The sequence below is a fragment of the Nelumbo nucifera genome, chromosome 4, assembly GCF_055504915.1.
Source record: "Nelumbo nucifera cultivar China Antique chromosome 4, China Antique-T2T, whole genome shotgun sequence".
Taxonomy (NCBI): domain Eukaryota; kingdom Viridiplantae; phylum Streptophyta; class Magnoliopsida; order Proteales; family Nelumbonaceae; genus Nelumbo; species Nelumbo nucifera.
This window is the reverse complement of record NC_142652.1, coordinates 26,474,646-26,483,028: the sequence shown is the minus strand read 5'-3', so window position 1 is coordinate 26,483,028 and position 8,383 is coordinate 26,474,646.

Genomic DNA, 8,383 nt, shown 5'->3' with positions numbered 1-8,383 from the left:
GAGCACACACTTCTCTCATGAATCCTGAGAGGTTGTGACCGTTCCCGCCTCTCTCTTCCCTTCTTGAATCCTCTTTCTCTACTACCTTTGCCCACCCATTTGGGAGCCATTACATTGTCCCTTTGGCAAAGACCCTCCCTCCTAAGTGCCAATCCCCACAACCGTACACCTGGTATAAATGATCATCTCCTTCGACAATCGACTTCGATCGATTTTTGAAAAATCTTGTCTACTTGGATAACAAAAATTGACTTCAATAACTTGCAATAGAGGTGGGTGACTTCGGGAAAGTGGAATTCCACACCATAATCTCTCCACTAGCACTCAACCTTGTCAACATGTAGACTAAACAAACTAGCTAGAGAATGACATTGATTACTTTGTCCTCTTCATCGTCAACTCTACAAGGATTTGCTCTTCCAACAGTTTTTCTTGTTTTTACTCTTTTACTATGTTGGCTGGTTCTGGTTTTAACTTTGTTGTTTTTATCAATCACCATCTAAGTTGTGAATGAAAGTGTGAGAAGTGGAGAGCAATTAGACCCACAAGGTTTTTAGGATGCTTTCAATTAATCAAGTTGAATAGAGAAAGAATTGAATATTTGCATCATTCTTTTCCTTTAGCATCTTTTGATTCGCGACAGACAATGTAACCTTTCCATCTAGCTATGAAGTCAGACGTTCGTAACCGAGACGATATACCTTTGATTTCAAGATTACAATTGAAAAGTATAATCTTCCATAATAACCTCAAAAGTGACTTATAGGTCATGTTCATTTTTTCAGATTTTGAGAGGGGGGAAAGTAAGTTAATGGGATTTTTGTACCCATTGACTGAAATGCCCATATTTCTTTTTTCATATATATAGGGTTCATGGAAAATTCATTTTCCATGGGTATCACTTACCCAGTGGATGACTTTCCCACATAGGGGGAAAGTTGGCAAAACATGAATAGGACAAAATCTTCCTTTTTAATAATTGATTTTTATGGCTAAAACGACCATTGTCTTATTTACTTAGAGAATAAAAGAACATGATTAAGTAACTTCTTAAAAAATGAACGAGGCCATAATGATAATACAAAGGCTCCCAAATACAACAAATTCCTATTAGCCGTGACTCTAAACTAACTTATCATTCCATGAGTTTACTTGTTCTCAAACTTCACTTGTTACACAAATAAAAATCTCAACCACTTTGCATGATATGAACGTACTCCGCTACTTCAACTCCATCACTTGGGTATTTATAGATGACTTGTTGGCCAACTTGTTCCAAGCTATGGGCATCCACACATAAAATCTCCCCTTGATACACTAGCTTTGTATTCCTAGTTATTCGCCTTGTGGGCAGTGCTCTAGTAGCATATTCGAACTCTCATTCTATTAGGGTTTGCCTAACTAATTGGCAACTCTTAAGTTGTGGCAGAACCATATCATACGATGGGGGTCTATTACGTCCTAAAAATTCTTGGCTTGATGTATTCCATTAGTCTACAAACTTTTGGCATATTGGTCAAGCACGCAACATTTGATATGAGAACCATCATGTCTCAAGTTCTAATTACAAAATAGGGCTACCTATAGCAAAGGAAAAGTTGTCACAAAATGGGCTACATGGAATAGAGTGAAATAGGGGTGAGCATTGTTCGGTTAAAACCGAAAAATCAAACAAAAATTTTCGGTTCTGGTTTGTTTGGTTTGATTTTCAGGTTTGGAAATTTGGTTAACTGAATTAACTGAATTAACTGAAATTTATTATATGCATAATATAATATATTATTAATATGTAAAACATAATATATTATAATATATATAGAATATATATTATATAAAATACATTAACATATACATATATTATAAATACATAAATACATATAATATATAATATGTATTAGTATAATATTAATAGAATTCATTTTTAATCGAAAAAACCAAAAATCGAACCAAAAAATTTGGTTACAGTTTTTTAATAATTCAGTTTCAGTTCGGTTTTATATTTTATAAATTCAGTTTATTTGGTTCAGTTTTTAACCAAATAAACCGAATGCTCACCCCTAGAGTGAAAGCCATCATGAAAAGGGTTACCTAAAGTAGAGTGAAAGCTACTATAGAGAAAAGGCTACCTGTTGCCAAAATATGAGTCATCACGGAAATGGCTACTTATTGCCAGGTTTAGAGTCGTCAAGCAGAGGGCTACCTACTATTAGAGTGATAGTTTGTCTAGAGTAAAGCCACCAAGACGTTGGTTGTGGAAGCTTGATGGTATGTTAGAGTCCTAAAACGTTAAGCTTGGCTTTACTCGAGTTCCATTAGTCTTAAGGCTTTTGGTGTATTACTCAATTGCATAATAGGGTATTGGCTTTTGGTGTATCTCTCAATTGCTCAATACATACATACATACATACATACATACATACATATACATATATATATATATATAAGTGTGAATGAGGAGGTATTGGCTTCTAGAATTTTTCTTTACTGAAATACCCCTCCTCTTGAATTTAGTTCATCTCCATTGAAAGGGTAGAAAATGTAATTAAAATAATACCATTAAGTACATTCAATTACCTCTCATTAATTCTCACATTTATGTTATTAAATAAATCACATTCTCTCTCATTGAATCCAACATTTATATTTTTGTTTATCATCATTAAATTCCACTAATAAATTCATACACAATAATTATTAATAGAATGAAATTTTATATTTTTAAAATAAACATAGAAATGAAATCATATTTTTCATCTAGGTGGTGGGTAAGTAGTTCAACCATTTGGGCCAAATGGATAATTTCATGATGTCATAAATAAATAATACAAATTTAGAAATATAAAAATACTTTTGTTTATCATCATTAAATTCCACTAATAAATCCATACACAATAATTATTAATAGAATGAAATTTTATATTTTTGAAATAAACCTAGAAATGAAATCATATTTTCCATCTAGGTCATGGGTAACTACTTCAAGCATTTGGATCAAATGGATAATTTCATGATCTCATAAAAAAAATAACACAAATTTAGAAATATAAAAAATACAAAAAATATAGAAAAAATAAATTTTGAAAAAAATTGGATATGTTTCTATTATTATATATTTGTCATATTAAAACTAACTATGATAAAATAGGCATAATTTTATTAATGATGGACATCAAATATACAACTTAAAACTGATGAAAAATTAAACTATCTTCCTATCTAGGGGGCGGGTTTGTGGTTCAACCTTTCAAGTCAAATATGTTAACCCATGATGTATAATTAAAAGTAATTTTTTTTAAATAGAATAGTACAAAAAAATCAGAAACAATTTTGGGTACATGTATAATATTATATACAAATAATATAAACAAAAATAAGTATGATAACTAATAATTATTTTATCAATGATATAAATGAAATGCAAAATTTAAAACCAGTTTGAAAATGAAACCATTTCCATATCTAGATCGTAAGTGGGTCAATGATCTAACATTCCAGGTCAAATGGGTCAATCTATGATGTCATAACTAAGTAACGAATATTACATACATATATACATATATAAACTCAAAGAAAAATATAAGCTTTGTATAAATCATTTTGATACAATTCTATTGTTATATATTCACCATATTAAACAAATATAATTGTGAAAATAAGAATTACCTTTATCGATGATGAAAATGGAATACATGATTTAAAATTAACCAAAAAAGCAAAATGGTTTTTCCATCCAAGTGGTGGGTTACTGGTTAAAAATTTGTCAATAATTTTGGGTACATTCTATAATATTATATATTCATCATATAAAAAAGTATGATTAATGAGAATTATTTTCATTAATGATAGAAATGTGATAAAAAAACAAAGAGCATTAATGTCTAACACATGACCCGACTAACCATGTCAAATGGTTCAATAATTTAATTAGCTAGGTCATCGTAGGCAAGTGGTTTGGTAGGGATACAAACAGATTAGATCAAATATGAATTGGGGTATATTCAAATATGATCTGATCCAAATATTCGATCGAATCTCATAAATATTGATTCAAATCCGAATCTAATCAAGATGTTGGATATTCGAATCTGATACGATCCAATTTAATTTTTTTTAAAGTAATAAATTATTAAAAGAAAAAGAAAATATAACAATTGAAATAAAAAACAAAAAATATAAGTATTTTTTCAACTATTTCTATCATATAAAAAGTTTACAAAAGTGCAATATAAATAACATATTTATAAATAAATAATAAAATAACATATATATTATATATAGATAATATATATACTATATATAAATAATTGATTTGACCACAATATTAAAAAAACCAATATTCAAACAATATATTGGAATTGTATTTTCTCTTGGTAAATAAGTAATTTTATTATCTCATAAATTAAATAATAAAAATAAAAATATAGAATTTTTTATAAATTTTATAAAAAGATTTGAACATGCATTAATATTATATATTCTTCATATCAAACAAAAATGTGTTTGAAAAATAAGAATTATTGTTAGTAAAGATAGAAATGGCTCAAATACAAATAAAAAATGAATTAATGTCTTAATCATAGTCCATTGTCCTGGTTAAATAGGTTAATGGTTCAACCTGTAAGGTCATTTGATTGCTTATTATTATCATCATCATCATTTGATATTGCCACTACCTCGTCCTTAATCACCAAAGTTTCAAGTCTCGTTGAAACCCACCCCAAACCCGACTAAAAGTTAATCTGATTTTTCTTTCCCCTTTATATTTTTTGGGGGTTCTAGCATAAAAAAGTTAGAAATACCTTTTTTTTTACTTATATTATCATAAACTTACAAGGTGTATTCATCTTATGAGATACATGTAGAATGAATGTTTTCTATTATAAAATTGCCTCTCTTTATTGGCATGCCATTTGAATGCATCCACCCGAACGCATCAAACAATTGACTGAGGCTTGTGTTACTTTGTCAAGGCAATTGGAACAGTCTTTTTTTTTTAATTGGAAATCATATGAAATAAGAACCTTGATTATATAGATTTTTGGGAATTTACTCTCATTATTTTAATTCGGAAATTTGTTCTCATTATAATTTTTTCATTACATAAGCCAAAAAAATTATATAACATGGCCCTCGAAAATTCCTATCTCTACAATCGACTAGCCTCTAGCTTTTACCATCACGTGATTATGCCTTCTTATTGTTTCTAATTTTGTTTTAAATGAATGGATTTTAATAAGGGAAAATTTCCAATCAGTACCTTGTACTTTGGCTTGAGTGGCAATTTGGTCCCCGAACTTTAAAATGCGACAATTCAGTACTCGAATTTTCGAAACACGACAATCTAGTACCTGCCATTAATGGACCGTCAATTATGTATATCATACAATTTCATGTGCGATTTAAGAAATTTAAAAATATCAAAATTACCATTGGAAATGGATGATGGGCGTTTTAGAAGTTCCCAGCTGGCTAGTGACTCAGATGCCTAGCTGAATAATCCCTACTTGGAATGTGGCTTGGATGCCTAGCTGAATGGTTCCTACCTGAAAGGTGGCTTGGACACCTAGCTGAATGGTGACGAGTTGGAGAGGTGGATCTTATGCCTAGCTGAATGGTGACGAGTTGGAGAGGTGGCTTTGATGCCTAATTGAGTGGTAACAAGCTGGAGAGGTGACTCTAATGCCTGGCTGTATGGTGATGAACTGGATAGGTGGCTTTGATGCCTAATTAAATGGTGACGAGCTAGAAAGGTGACTCTGATGCCTGGCTATATGGTGACGAGTTGGAGAGGTGGTTCTGATGCCTAACTGAATGGTAACGAGCTGGAGAAGTGACTTTGATGCATGGCTGTATGGTGACGAGCTGGAGAGGTGGCTCTGATGCAACATGCAAGGAAACAGTGTCAGAGTGCTTGGGGTGGGCACTTCGATGCCAAAGTCAGCGAATGCAAAGATTTTGTGAGAGAGCTAGAAAGTTGCGAGAACTAAATTGCGCATGTACCTTCTGAAGTTGGAGGTAAGGCCTTTATATAGGCATTGTTTGGCACGGGCATCACGCAATGCGTCTGGGATCTCCGGGAAGACGTGCCTAACTGCTTCAAAGTTCTCGGAGGTAGTCGTGCACGTAGGCCAATCTTTGTGCCTTACTCGGTTTCCTCTAAAACATTCGATGTGAGAGCTGACTTCTGAGAGACCCAGGAGTGATGAGATGCATGTAGAATTCGTCGGCGAGCACGTATTGCAGGTCGCCACTACCTTAATCAGGTCAGCAAGCCCTCGAGGGAGGTCGCTCCTCACGTCGAGGTCGCTTCGACCGGTATTGATGAGGTACCACAAGTCGGCCTTGGACAAGGTGTTGCTAGTTGCCTTGAGTTGTGGACAAGGTCGTTAGCTAGGTTTCCACCAGGTTGGTGGAGGAGGCAAGTCACCAGGTTGGCGACGGAGGCATGTCACTAGGTTAGCGGCAAAGGCAAGTCGCCAGGTCAGCGACAGAGGCAGGTCACCAGATCGGTGACAGAGGTAGGTCGCCAAGTCGGTGACAAAGGTAGGTCGCCAGGTCGCTAGCTGGGACTCCATCATTTTGGCTAAGCCAAGTTGTCACCTAGGTGGTTCTAGGGTGTCACCCAATTGTTCCGAGATGCCATGTGTCATGATGTCAGTGGAGGGCCAAATCTACCTTCATTAAAAATAAAACACACTGTTCATCATCTTTTCCTAAAAAAGATGAAACAGATCCCAAGCTCTCCGTTACAAACACCAAAACCCTTCTTGCATAGAATGATCGATTGCGATACCTTTACCGAGCCATATTCAGTCAATTGTTAACCGTCATTCATCATTCATGAATGATGAATACCATGAATGATGAATACCATCATCATACCAACAATTATCGTTGACATCGAGACAACTACACCGTCCATCCCTCACTAAATCTCTCACGCCCTATACTCACAATATACTTTTTGGAAGGAAGGAGGTGGTGCAGTGCACTGCAGAGCGGCAATTTGATGGGACCCATGTCCACCTTTGAGCTACAGAGGTATCATGGACGACATCGTAACATGCCTCCGTTGCCAATTTTCCGATTTCCAAATAGCAAGCTAACGTTTGCTTATAGTTTTGATTTTAGCGAATGATTGATAAAAAAAATTAAATGACATTTGAAGGACATTTATATTTTTTTACATATGATTTAACATTGATTAACAATTTTTTACATATGTACTAGATTTTCGCAATACTGGATTATCACATTATAAAGTTCAGTGACCAATTTGTCACTCGACTCAAATTACAGGATACTAATAATAAATGTTCCCCTTTAACAATGGTCGGACCATATGATACATGACGCAGTGGCAAAAGTTGCTTTAACGTCAGGCCGGACCGACAAAAATGCCGGTAAAGACCGAGCAAACTCTGGCCTTCTGACGGTCCGACCATTTTTTTCTTTTTCTTTTGATCTTTTCCAGATTTTTCGAAAAGTAAATCTAGAATTGCTGAATTGGTTGTTGCGTGGGCGCACCCAGGCCTTCTGCGATGCTTGGAGTTGGAGATCTTTATTTGGTGAAGAGCGAAGACAACCACTTTTGGGGACACCTTATCTCGTTCGCATCAAAACAAGAAAAGAGAAGAATTTGATATTCCAATCAAGCGGTTTCCGTAATTTACAAGATCAAAGCATTAGGGGCCGTTTGATAGCAGCTTAAGTAGCTAAATCGAATGACTAATTGGACTCAACTTCATCTACAACAGCTGAGGAGCTCACGACCTCCTCAGTCCTCACATTCACCAAAACACAAATCAATAAGTCATTCACTCCAACTACTTCAGCCTTATTCCAAATGATCCGATTGGAATCTTTCATAGGGAGTTGACTATATAAAGATGACTCAAAAACTCGGACCAATATCATTCAAGCGTCTGATCAGAATATTTTCATATTAGAGACGAAAAGATTCCAATACAATATATCTAAGATGATGTTGTTTACTGATTTAAGTTCATGATTTTAATCATCAGAGAATTATTAGGGGGAAAAGAGGCAATCTTCCTGACTCCTGAGCCCGAAAACTCACCTTGGCTACCTGACAACATGGGAAAATCTTCCATGCTTTAGAACGTAGACAGAAATTCATAAAACTTATCGACCAAATGATCAATCCAGTCCGTTCATCAATTAGACGAGAAAACTGAACTACTGCAGATTGGTCCATAAAAGTCCTGCGGACAGCGAACATGTAGATTTTTATATTTTCCGGATTCCATTAGGATGTTTTCACGATCTTGTTTTTTAATTTACCGTCAGATTGGTTTCAGAGGCATCAATGTCGACGATCGATTCTATTCCAACGGTAGAATTCAACTCAGTTGTATTTGTC